This window comes from Callorhinchus milii, unplaced genomic scaffold, assembly GCF_018977255.1.
Source record: "Callorhinchus milii isolate IMCB2004 unplaced genomic scaffold, IMCB_Cmil_1.0 Scaffold25, whole genome shotgun sequence".
In the NCBI taxonomy this organism is placed as follows: Eukaryota; Metazoa; Chordata; class Chondrichthyes; order Chimaeriformes; family Callorhinchidae; genus Callorhinchus; species Callorhinchus milii.
Window position 1 is genome coordinate 5,470,277 of NW_024704766.1, and position 13,291 is coordinate 5,483,567.

The 13,291-nt window shown below is 47.3% G+C and overlaps 1 long non-coding RNA gene across 2 annotated transcripts in view; it reads right to left on the minus strand.

Moving 5' to 3' along the window:
- LOC103190396 overlaps positions 1-13,291 on the minus strand; it is a 52,709-nt gene that overhangs the window by 24,822 nt on the left and 14,596 nt on the right. For both annotated transcript variants that reach the window (XR_006085740.1, XR_006085739.1), the window contains exon 3: positions 11,011-11,064. This is a non-coding gene — a long non-coding RNA (uncharacterized LOC103190396). The remainder of the gene's footprint in view (positions 1-11,010; positions 11,065-13,291) is intronic.

Sequence of the window (13,291 nt, forward strand, 5' to 3'; positions counted from 1 at the left end):
AGAAAGAGACCTGAGATGATACAGGCGTAACGAAAGAACACATTTGCAATGTCCCTATCTGTACCAACGATACCTAGGAGGACAGATGTTAGGAAGCCCACCCCCCACACACGCGCGCACACACAGTTTTAACTGCCCCCCCCCACCACCACTCAATCAAAAAAAAAAAGCCTTGCCTTTTATGATAACACTGAAACTTACAGGAGAAACAAGAAAATCCCACCGTCTCTAATTTCCTTTGTTAACTGTGGTTCTATCCCATCCCCAATGTCAAGTTCCCTGACGACATTATCAACAACATCTGGTGCTGGAGGTCTGGACACCTCTGTCTGTCACCACCCATTGAAGAGGGGCGTGGAGGTGGATGGGGGGGAGTGGCGGGGAAGGGGGGAGAGAGAGGGAAGAAAAGGGGGCGAGATTGACCAGTGTAATGTATCAGACTTCAATAAAGATTGGAAGGAAGGTGTCTTTTAGAGCCAAAGTATAAATAAAAGGGATTACACTCAGACAGCTTTCATGTCTATATTTACACTTAACCCCAGAGTTCAAATTTCATCTATTTATCTAATGCATTACCATTCGGGACCCTTAATAGGAGAGAAATTCGAGACAAATGGTACTTTGGTGGGGGAGTGGGGAGGGGGAGATACTGTTGATATTTCTTCAAACATGCTTTTATCATTCTTTGTCTTCATCGGAGAGAGTGAGAGAGGTGGAATATTAATAACTGAGTTCAGCTCAGGCTGTGTGTGTGTGTGTGTGAATGCGTGTGCGTGTGCTCAGGCTGTGTGTGTGGGTATGTGTCTGTGCGTGTTTGTGTGAGTGTGAGTATGTGTGCCGCTGTAGGTTCCCTAGAAATTACCGAAAGCTGCATTTTAAATATTGAGTTTTTAAATACACGGCGTGGATATATATATATATATATTTGCAAACACAAGAAATATTGTGTTTATCTACTGTATATTTAAAAAGTGGCTCCTTAAACCCTTTCTAGCCACAACCTCCGTGAACAGAGAAGCCTCACTGCTCTCTGACCAAACTGTTTAACACCAACAACAACATTGGCGACTGCATTTATCTGGTGCTTTTCACGCCGGGAGGATGTCTCAAAAGGCTGGAAACAGCAGCACCGAGCCTGGCTGACATTCCGGGGGTATGGATTGAGTTGGGGGTGGGGTGGGGTGGGGGGGGGGGAAAGCTATGGTGCAGTCACGCAGAAAAATATCGACCCTCCAGAAATTTGCTACGAGCTACAAATTTATCTTGTCCGCTGCATTTGGTTCGGTAGGGGGTGAAACACACATCGTGTTACTCATTGGGAAACAAAGACACGGTGAATTCTAACACAGCCCTGCCTTTAACTCATCCCCCTCCCTCCCTCCCTCCCTCTATCCCCCCAACAAATATTGTGACACAAAGTATTGTGGTTATTAAACTACCGAGAATTGGATGACATGACCAGCTGGCTTATCTTCTCTTGTCTTTTGACTCTTCCACAAACTGATCGTTCAAATGCTTCTCATTTTCCCCCGCGCACTGACATCCCCCGGCTTACACTTTCCTGGGGACAATGCTGACAACAGAGCCGGCATTCATGAGGAGACTCCAGGCTGATGTGAGAACTATCTCATCTCCTGACCTCCATTTACATATGAATCGCTGATAAAACAGCCCTGTGAAAGGACGATTCTGTGGCTGAGCGGCATCACAGGGAAATAACTTGCGCCCGGGATAGGCGACTGAAAGCCCTGGGAATCTTAGCTGTCTGCCCCACTTGCATCAATACAATCTAATCTATCAGCCGTCTGCAAACGGAATAATAATTTCAAGAGGACAATATTCTCTGGCATGTGTCTTTTCGCTAAACTTTTTAATTCCGACTTCCCCTCTCTTCTCTCTCCGATTGGGGAACTCTCCCCTTATAGTTACTTAGCTCTTGCAGATCTCTCCCTCGCTCGCGCACTCTGTCCCTCCATCTATGTTCTCTGGGACTCCCACTCTATGGCCTCTCTACCTGCCTTCCACCCACCGCGCCCCCCTCCACCCACCTCCTCTCCTCCCTCTTCCCACTTCAATAGGTGATAGAACCATAGAACCTTACAGCACAGAAGGAGGCCATTCGGCCCATCGTGACTGGGCTGGCTCTTTGAAAGAGCTGCCAACCAGTCCCGCTCCCCCACTCTTACCCATAGCCCTGCACATTTTTCCTTTTTATGTACCTATCCAATTCCCTTTTGAAACCTACTTTCAAATCTGGTTCCATCACCATTTCAGGCAGACCGTAACAACTTTGGGTAAAAAAAAAGTTTCTCCTCGCCTCCCCTCTACCAATTATTTAAAATCTATGTCCCCTGGTTACCGACCCACCCAACCGTTAAGTGAAACAGTTTCTCCAGCTCAATGGTTAGAGCAGTTGCCTCGCAAGCGAGAGATTCCCTGGGTTCGATTCCCGGCAGGGCGAAACCTTGGGCAAGTTTGCTTACTCCACCCGCCTGATAATAATCCCTCAAGAAAAAGAACAATAATAATTTGGTTACTCAATCCACGACTGTTTGCGGGACGCTACCGTGCGCAATTGGCTGCCGCGTTTCGCCCACAAATACACAATCTATTCACTTTACAGTCTATTCTGTTAAGCGCTTTGAGACGTCTAGAAAAGTGCCATATCAAATGCAAGGATTATTATTATTATTTTCTTTATCAAAACCCCTCATAATTTTGAACACCTCTGTTGAATCTCCCCTCAAGCTTCTCTGCTGTAAGAAAAACAACCCCAGCTTCTCTATTTGGGCTCCTTCACAACAGAGGCAGCACTTTCTCCCATTCTTCTCCCTCTTTGCCTTATTATTGCTGTGTTAAATGACGGAAGACGGTTCTATTGGGTTGAAACACAAACATAAATTTCCTCTCCCTTTGCAGTAAACCATGTCGAAGAAGCGAGCTGGGCTGAGCTGGGCTGAGCAGCCCCTGCGATCCCACCCAATACTGAGATGGGGGGGGGGGTGTGAATAATAATAATAATAATAATCACCTCCACCTCAATAATAATAATCCTTGCATTTGATATATCGCCTTATCGGGTCATCAAAACATCTCAAAGTGCTTCACCCCATTCACTGTAAAGTGTAGTAACTGTGTATCTGTAGGCGAATCAACTTGTGCACAAGCAAACGTCCCTGCAAACAGCCACAAAGTGAGCAACAATTTTATCTGGAGGATTGTCGGCCAGGACACCGAGAGAGAGTGAGAGAGAGAGAGAGAGAGAGGGAGAAAAACTCCCTGGTTGTCAGCAAGGCATTCACACTGGCGACAGGAAATTAATTTCTCCGCTTTTTTTTGTTTCTCCTTTAATGTCAGAAGCCACTTTTTCTTTTACGAGCCGAGGGGGTGGGGGTGGGGGAAGGGTGAGCCGTGAGATTGAACCGGAGGAATTCCGCACAACTCCCTGTGAGTCTCTGTAAACATTCCGAGGAACGGAGGTGAGGCTGAGACCCTAAGGAATTTTTGGTGCGTGAAGAGAACATTTAGGAACATAGGAACAGGAGGAGGCCATTCAGCCCCTCGAGCCTGTTCCTCCATTCTATAAGATCATGGCTGATGTGTACCTCAATTCCAATTTCCTGCCCATATCCCTTGAAACCCTGAGCTCACAAATATCTATAAAATTTAAAATTTGGCAACCCGTTTTGTGGGTGGGCGAGAGGGGTGGGGAGAGGTGTGGGGGGGGGGGGGGCGTGTATTGTATTTACATAGCGCCCTTCAGGCCCCGAGATGTTAGCTCACATGAAGAGCGCTTTATAACAACTGCAAGAGGTTGTTGTTGTGTCACCAGACGGCACTCACTCCCCTCTCGTTCACAACAGACAGAAAGATGGAGCACTCTCCAGTGGCAAAAGGAATTTTCTAAAGAGCGATCACTGCCAGTTAGATAGATCCTTGGCTATCTGTCTAATCTTATCCTCAGCCACTTTGGAGTCTAGCCTCCATCCCCAACCCCCCCTCCTCCCCCACCCCCTCACCAGTAACCTTGAGGACTGGAGAAGACAATTAAACATGTTTTGTTTTCAAAGGATCCTCAAAGACCTCGTCTAGGTCGATCAATCTCCTGACTCATTTAATCCCGCTGCCAGGACTGGGGCCAGCAATGATCCATTGCCTTGATTAAGCACTTGCTAAATAACATGTTGGAGATCAGGGAACAGACACCTCTGAAAGCTTTCTCTCCATATCCCCCACGCTCCCCCCCCCCCCCCCCCCACCACCCCCTTCCTTCTCTCCCGATCTTAATTCCCAGCTTCTTAATTGCTTAAGGCCAGTCAGACTGCATCAGGGGAGAAAAGCAATGACTTGATGTGATTGCAGTGAAAGGGAAATCAAGTTTACACTTCAGGATGACACTGCAGCAGTGTTGGAGCTGTCTGAGACGAGCCTGAAAATCACACGGGCAAATCCAAATGCCTCTCAGCGCAGGTTTCCGACCGGGCTAATTTCCCTCCCGCCCATTTGTCTCGCATTTCAGAGGGGAAAATAACGGTCGCTCTGTTTCACCATCAATCTGCTTCGACGACGTGACAAGGTGCCGTAGGAGACGCGAGAAAGGATTATCACGGGTTATTATTTATTCCGAAGCTGGTAAATTTCCTTTAAGGGACTCCTCCACAATAAAAAAAAACCTACGGTGTAAAAACTGGATGCAATTACGCGTTTCTTGTGAAGAAATCTGTTACCAAGCCGCGTGATTCAGACCTGAGGGAGAGTGCGAGATTACAGAATGAGATAGGCTTCAATTCCGGCTCCACCTTAATTGTGGGCAAAGATGCAAGTGACAATGAATTGGGCACAAGACTCTCCGACGCATTGCTTTATGCTGCAGTCATATGACATTGGCAGCTTGCACAAATGGGTGATACAATGCGATAGGGTAGAGAGAGAGAGAGAGAGAGAGAGGAAGGGAAGGAGGGAGAATTGTCAGGACCTTGTCTCTGGCTGACACCCAAACGAAGGCTCGTACCGACAGCAGAACCTCCAGACGACATCGAAAACAATTTCTTACTAAAACGTGTTACTCGATTCAGTATTGACTCTGAAGCTGTTTTTCTTTCTCCTCTCTCTCTCTCTCACTGTCTCTCTCTCTCTCTCCTTACAGTTCCTTCAAGGAAAGTTGCAGAAAAAGAAACGCGAAGGCTGCGTTTCAGAATCCGCCCACATCTGGAACGCTCTGAAACACTACAGAAACAGAGTTGATCTGGACTTTTCCAGAACAGAATACTGCGCTGTGGCAATCTCTGTTATGTTGTTTATTTGAGTGAAATCACAAGAGCAAGGTCTGTGCATGTGTGTGTGGGAGAGGGGGGGAGGGAGAAGTGAATCACGTCCATCTACAAAATGCAGTCACTGCACTTGATGGCGGTTACTTGCGAAGACTTCTGAGATCCCGATGTTATGGGCACCGAATGAAATGATTAAGAAGTTTAAGCGTTTCCTCGATGATTAAAAAAGGAGATATTGAAACACATATAGAGCAGTGTAGGCCAACCTGCGGCCCGCGGGCCGGAAATGGCCCACAGGTGCGTCAAGACGTGCCCTTCCCCCCACCCCCCCGAACATTGCTGACATTGTTAACGAGTCTAGTTAAGTCCATGTTCGACCTGTAGTGTGTTTTCATTTTTTTGCTGATCGATCTATTTATCTATTTATCTATTTATTTATCTATTTATTTATTTATTTATGGCAAAAATCAAGAAATATTCAATCAAGAAAAGTATTTTGTTGGCCACCACTGGTGTAGAGTAAGAAAGGAAACGCGCGAACGAGAGAGAGAGAGAGAGAGAGAGAGAGTAAAACCTCGGCTGGGATATCATAGGAAAATAGGAACAGGAGGTGGACATTCAGCCCCTCGAGCTGGTTCCGCAATTCTATCAGATCATGGCTGATCAGTACCTCAACTCCAATTACCCGCCTTTGCCCCATATCCCTTGATCCCCTGACCTGACAAACATCTATCCACCTCAGTCTTGAAAATTTGAATGGATCCAGCAATAATCCACAGCCTTTGTGAAAGGGTAATGAACATCCGGAACTCTCTCCCCCAAAAGCTAAACAAATTCCCTGATAAGAAAAGATGCTGCAGCGCCAGCACATCACTTACACAAACTGCACAAGGCGTGAGAATCCTTAAGGATTCCTGGGTCGCTGGGTTTATTCACTCTCCTTTTATCGTGGAGTCGTGTCGTGTGGTGGTTAGAGCGCTCGCCTCGCAAGCGAGAGGACCTGAGTTCGGTTCTCGGGAGGGGCGAAACCTTAGGCAAGTTTCCTTACAACACACTCCTCTGTTTACCTGGCAGTAAGGAACCTGGTTGTTAGTCGATTGGTGGACCGCTCTTTCGAAGATAATAAACCCTCCCAAAAAATATTTGGTCACCGACTGTTTGTGGGACGCTGCTGTGCGAAATTGACTGCAGTGTTTCGCTCACAAAATATACAGTTAATTCGCTTTACAGTAAAGCGCTGTGAAGCGCTTTGAGACGTCTCAAAGACATGATAAGGCGCGATATCAAATGCAAGGATTATTATCATTATCATTAATATTATTATTGTTGTTATGAAGCCGCCTCAGCGGGACGGGAGGCCTCAGTGCTCCCGGTGCCAGAGTTTGAGTGTCTTTTCACAGTGAGCTAACACAGTGCGTTCCATTTTGAGCCAGCCACAAGCGACAGACGGAGTTTAACACCTGCTCCCTTGCCTTCCCTGCCCTGCCAACCACTTTAGCACTTGAGTGACAATTTCGCCAGCGCCGTGATGTCTCTTCCCTCCTCGTGAGCAGTGATTGATCTCACAGCACCGTGCGCATTAGACCATCCTTGTTACCTGACAATTGCTTGTCCGGAGGCGAAAAAAAAAACCCTCCCGAGTTTCTGTGGCATCAGCTCGTTTATAAAAGGGCTGTGGGTTTGCAAAGCAATAAGAACGTCATTTATATACCAGTCACGTCAGAGGGGGAGAATAAACAGCTCACGTGACCCCATTTATCATTTCAGGACGCTAATTTGTCTGCTGCTTTTAAACAGACAGCTGGATGGATATCTTAGCGAGATCCACGTGAAATATGATTGCTGCGGGATAGATTGCGTGATTTTGATTTGAGGGATGTTAATTGAACACCGTAACGACCCTCCCATTCACTGATCCAGCGCCCCGCACAGTGGCGCAGAAAAGTCTCAAAAATACTTTGCAGGGAATTGTTGTCAAGCGTAACAAGTGTCCGTGGTGCTTTACTGGCAAACGCAGCAACCGATTTGTGCATGATTGTTTTCTGTCTGACTCCGGTGCAAACCCATTGATATGATTAAAATAATAATATAATAATAATAATAATCCTTGCATTTGATATAGCGCTTTTCACACCTTCTAGAAAAGTTTCCAAACTAGACTGAATGTTCCATGTATGTATGTCCACCACCCATAAATCTCCCGTGTCTGGAATGGAATGCACTCTCTCTCTCTCTCCCTCACCCAGGAGAGGGACGCACCCTGCTTGCCTAATTCCAGAGAGCATTAGGTGTAGGTTGGTGAGAGCCAAGGCTTGGTGACCTCAGAGTGTGCGTTGGGGTAAGGAGCTAAAATCCGCAGAGCTTACCATTGAGACAGAGCACCGACAGAGCTGCTCATCCAGCTAGGACCATCCTACAACGATAACAACTTGCATTCATATAACACCGTCCGCGCATGGTAGTGTCTCGGAGCGCTTAAAACCTCAGCTTTCGTGAGGGATACAAGAGAGAAGTTTCGACATAACTGTAAGACTTATAAATGTGACCCTACACACCTGCACAGGCACATACTCACACTCAGATATACTAATGAGATGTGCATAGACTCACACCTGTACACACGCGCATCCTCACATAAATACACAATAAAATATGCATGCGCTCACACACAGACACGCGCAAACATGTGCAAGGGGGAGTGGGATTGATTTGGGTAGCTCCTTTCAAAGACCCGGCACTGACACGATGGGCCGAATGGCCTCCTTCTGTGCTGTATAGTTCTATGATGAATAAGCAATGCGCCCAATACAGATACAATCAATACACACACACACACACACACACACAGTTACACACATGAACAAAAACATAAGAATAAGACAAAGTGTACAGGTAATATAAACCAAGACCTTTCACATCGGAAGAATATCTCAAAGTGCTTCACGTGGAGGAGTGGAGGGCGGATTTAGGGTTATTGACTAAAGGCACGGTCAAAGAGAGAGAAGTTTTTAAGAGGGTTTAAGAGACCCCAGAGACGCACACAGACATAAATCTGCAGATCCTCGCACACAATCCAGATCGCCATAAAATATGCGCACACAGCAAGAGGGTCAGGGCACTCACAGACACCCACTCCCGCAAGTGCGAGAGCCCGTTCTATATTTCTCCACTTCAGTGCCTGCAGGAGACTGTGTGATAGATTGCCTGTGTTAACGTTGCTGTCTGTGCATTGGGATGCCTCAATCCCACTGTAATAAGCAAATCCGTCATCGTCTGACAGGCCAGCCTTCTCTAAAGCCCTGAGCTGCTCGAGCTGAGACACACGGACAGACACACATACATACACCAGCGCCTGGTGAAGGGCCGATATTTTAAATCTTCAACATAATATAATAATCCTTATATTTTGCATAGCGGAGGATGGCTCAAAATGCTCACAGGGTATACTGTACCATACCGTAAAATGCAGCCAATTTGCACACAGCCTCAAAACAGAAGAAGGAGACAATGAAACTGTACACACAGGGAAATAGCAAGGAACCAGGACTCGAGTGGATGGCTCCAACAACAATAATAATAATAATCCTTACATTTGCTATAGTGCCTTATCACGTCTTCGACACGTTTCAAAGTGCTTCACAGAATATATTGCCAAGTGAATTGACTGTATATTCTGTGGAGTAAGGAAACTTGCCCAACGTTTCGCCTTGCCTGGGAATCAGACCCAGGTTCTCTCGCTTGCGAGGCGAGTGCTCTAACCACTGAGCTACAGGACTCCAAAATGGGGGAGATTACAGACTTGCTTGGCTGAATGGCCTCCCTCAATGCTGTAACTGTATCATCATTAACACCCGTCATCAGCTATGACCGGTGTGTCACATAAGAGGAAGTGGACCAGCTGTAACATTCCCCCCTCCACCACCCTCGCCCTCACTCCCATTAAGAGAGCGCAATATTCGCTCCCGGGAAATAGAGAGAGACAAGGAACGGGGATAAGATGGGAAAATGTGGGATAAAGGATCCAAAATAGCTCTCGATCCGGACATGAGGTTCTTGGAACAATGGAGCTTGAATCCATTTAACTAGCGCTGCGCAAAGCTGTCTGGTGATTTGGCGGAGCTGGTGTGATCGCAGTTACACACAGCGAGCACAGAGACATCAGCCAGAGCGGGGGATAAATTCCTGATTTTTAACACCGTGGTAAGTCGCCATATGTCAGGCTAGGGAGCTGCGCACAACACAACATAATCCCTCTGATGTTGAGAAAATCACGAGTGACCATTATTCACATCAGATTAATCTGTCCAGCACGCCAGCTGTCTGTGGCACTGACTTTTAACCCAATCATATCATCCAAATCTACGTGCTGTTTAAAGAGGAGCGAGGGAGGCAGGGAGGTGTGGGGGTGGAGGATTGAGGGAAGGGGTGGGTGGTGGGGGGGTGAGATGAGAGTCCAATGTCAGGATCAATGACACTAATCATTGGCCCGCCTCAATTGGCAAAGGCACCGCTTATTGTGAAACTCACTCACGGTGACAAGCAAGGCCCCAGGCTCAGGTCTGGCCTTCAGCCTCTCTGCTCCCATCCTCTGGAACTCCATCCTACAGCCCCTCCTCATCGGTCCCTCCATTATCTCCTTCAGTGCCCATCTCAAGACCCTCCTCTTCGATCGTGCCTTCGGTCACCCGCCAATTACTATTTAATTGGGTCACTCAATCCACGACTGTGTGTGGGACACTGCTGAGTGCGCAATTGGCTGCTGCGTTTGGTCCACAAAATACAGTCACTCCACTTTACAGTATATCCTGTGAAGCGCTTTGAGACGTCTCAAGGACATGATAAGGCGCTGTATCAAATTCAAGGATTATTATTATTATTATTATAAGCATTCCCTCAACGCAAGCCGGTGTCAAAACGCTAATCCGTTGTGTGAAGAGGGCCACATTCCATGGGATAAGGTTCCCTTTCAAATCCAAGTCAGTTTATTAATTTTACAGTCACCCCAGTTGACCTGTTGATGTACAAAGAGCCCGGGTGGTAATGGCTGATTAAAGATTAGATCGCTCGCTGGCTTCCAACCTCACACCTGCTGCTCGGTTGCTTATTTACCAGGGATCCCCACAGTCTCAGCGACAGGTCGCTGGAATCAACTTGGCTGCAACATTCCCTCATTATCACTCACTGGTTATAAAGCGCCCGTGATCACGTCACAATCATCGCACATCAAAGAGAACGACTTGCACTTTTATGGCACTGTTGCACGTCAGTCTCAGTCTGGGTGCTTCACGTCTGTAACACGGCCAGTAACAAGGTGACTGAGTTCTGAGGGCAAACCTGGCAGCCATTTGTACCCAGCACAGCTGTGAGTTCTGTGACTCGTATTCACGAATGAATATTAATCCGGGAACTCATTAACTGAGCGAAACTCTTCTCTTCTCTTCTAAAAAAAGGTTGCAATTGATAGGCCCCAGCTAGTGAGATCGGGCACTCAACACAGCCACTTCCAATACAATACAAAATTGCATTTTCACAGCCCTTTCACTTCGGGAGGACGTCCCAAGGCGCTGGACAGTCATGGATTTGGCCTACGAGAGTCTATCGTTACCCAACAAGCCATAGGTGGCAATTCCTCTGCCATAGAACCATCGAACCACAGAAATTTACTGCACAGAAGAAGGGATTTTGGCTAATCATGTCTGCACTCAATCAAAGTTTCTGAAGCAAGTTTACGAACACTGACCTGCGGGCAATCGCTTTGGTCCTTGTACCGCGAGTCTCTCTGCTGCAAGGCGACCTGCACCGGGAAACCCGAGAGAGAAACAATCGCAATTAGAAATCGTCACCGAAGCCACCAAATAGGTAAAAGCAAAAAAAAAACTGTTCACCTGCAGAGTTTACTGAGCATCGAGAGATTTGCACTGACCTGCTCGACATTCAAGTGGGAACTAGTTATATGGACGTTTTTATTTTTCTTCTGTAATCGGTTATTCAGATTAATCCAATTCAGTCTCTGAATATCCCAGACGAGGGGTGGCTTGGCTAATCTCGCTGCGTGTGCTTTATCAGTGCTGAGGACGCTGTGCGGTTTCACAGCAGCCTCTGCCGCTCTCCTGATCAATCAGCAGATAGCACAGCCTGAAAAGAAATCATGTCCTTCCGTTCAGCCTGGCACAGGGGCAACCTCAGCAAGGACATGGCGGAGTGTGTCTGTGTGTGTGTGTGCACACATCGCTCACTCTGCTCCCAGCTGCGTGTTTGTGTGTATTTACACAGTGTGTGTGTACAGTGTGTGTGTCCACAATGCGTGTCTGCGTGCATGCTGTGCATACGCACATGCACAAACCCAATCGCATGTGCGCGTACGTATGTGCTTATACACACATATGGGAGTTTGTACGTGAGTGTGCATAAGAACGTGCATACACAAACACACACGCATGTTCTTTCCTCTCCCCTCAAACCTTCTCTAAACAAAGTGTCGAGTGAGTTCCAGATCGGTGTGTGTGCACGTGCGTGTGTGTGAGTATTGCTCCTTAAAAGGAAATTAATAAAAAGGAATAGGAAAACAGTAAGGTCAGGAAACACGCCCTGGTCCCAGGACAGGCGATCACCTCATCACATCAACTTCTGCCAATAAGGGCGCTGGCTCCGAGTCGATCGAGAGAGATAGAGAGCGAGAGGAGAGGGGGGGAGAGAGGAGGAGAGAGAAAGAGAGAGAGAGAGACGAGCCAAGAATCGCTGTAACCCAAGCCACTTAAGACTTAAATATCTTAAGACAAAAGGAAACGCCCAAACAGACGAAGGAAAACTGAACGCAACCTCATTCTTAAGATGTGCGCCCGCCTCACTGTGGCATTGAGTCAACTCGGGGTTTTTTGAGATTTTTTCCCCGCCGGTTCCCTCTCATTCACCGGCACAAACGGTTGGTGGGATTCCCTCACCCTTGTGCCCATTCTCTACCCGGTTCGAGCCAGTGAGGGAGTGTGGCGAGGTCAAGCCGCTCCTTGGCACATGATGGCCAAGCTGCCCTCCCTCCGCCCAGAACTCCTCTCTTTTTGTTTGGCCAGCGGGTGATAATCCCTTCAAATAAACATATGCGATAAATAAATAATAATAAGGTGGTCACTCAATCCACGGCTGTTTGTGGGACGCTGCTGTACGCAATTGGCCTCCGGGTTTCGCCCACAAAATATACAGTGAATTCACTTTACAGTATATTCTGTGAAGCACTGTGAGACGTCTCGAATACGTGAAAGGGCGCTGTATCAAAGGCAAGGATTATTATTATTATTATTATTATTATTATAAGGACAGGAAAGGAGAAGCTTGGGAACAATTGAGTGGGTGGGCTGCGGAGTGGGGCCTGCAGTGTGGTGGGAAGGGCACTGAGAGACTGCTATTGGCAAAGAGTAATGCATACATCGTGCTCTACGTAAATGGGGCCCAGCTCAGCATTCAGAGCTGGTTACGGGTGATGTAAGTAAGGCTGAAGAAAGGATACAATCTCTGGCTCTGTGCCTATAATAAATAAGATATGCCTCATATACAACGGTGTCACTCAATACCCTACCCTTACTGCCTTGATTAATTAACCAAACTACATGGAGGTAGCTATCAAAGGGGCCACTATCCCTCTTCTCCGGCCTCACAAAGGGGCTGGTTATGCTGTTAAAATCCCTCGAGACCGCCGCAGTTTAGGGTCAGAAAGTATACTGAGGAGTAACAATTACGTTTACACACAGAGTTACCTCGGACTCCCATGTACAGGACACCAGCTAGGCTGAAGACTGGAGAAAGGGCAGCCATGGATTGGGATGGGAATGTAACGAGGGAGGAGGGATGGATGGAGGGAGGGAGGGAGGGAGGGAGGGAAGGGTGTCCCACAATCTTGAGTTCATGTGAAGACTGGAGAGCGATTCCCTGGGATTTATAGATAGATCAGTTGCAAAAAAAGTCTGTATCCTGGGCTGGTCAGAGGCTGCTGTCTAGACTGGAGGGACTGCATCCTTGGCCCCTTCCGG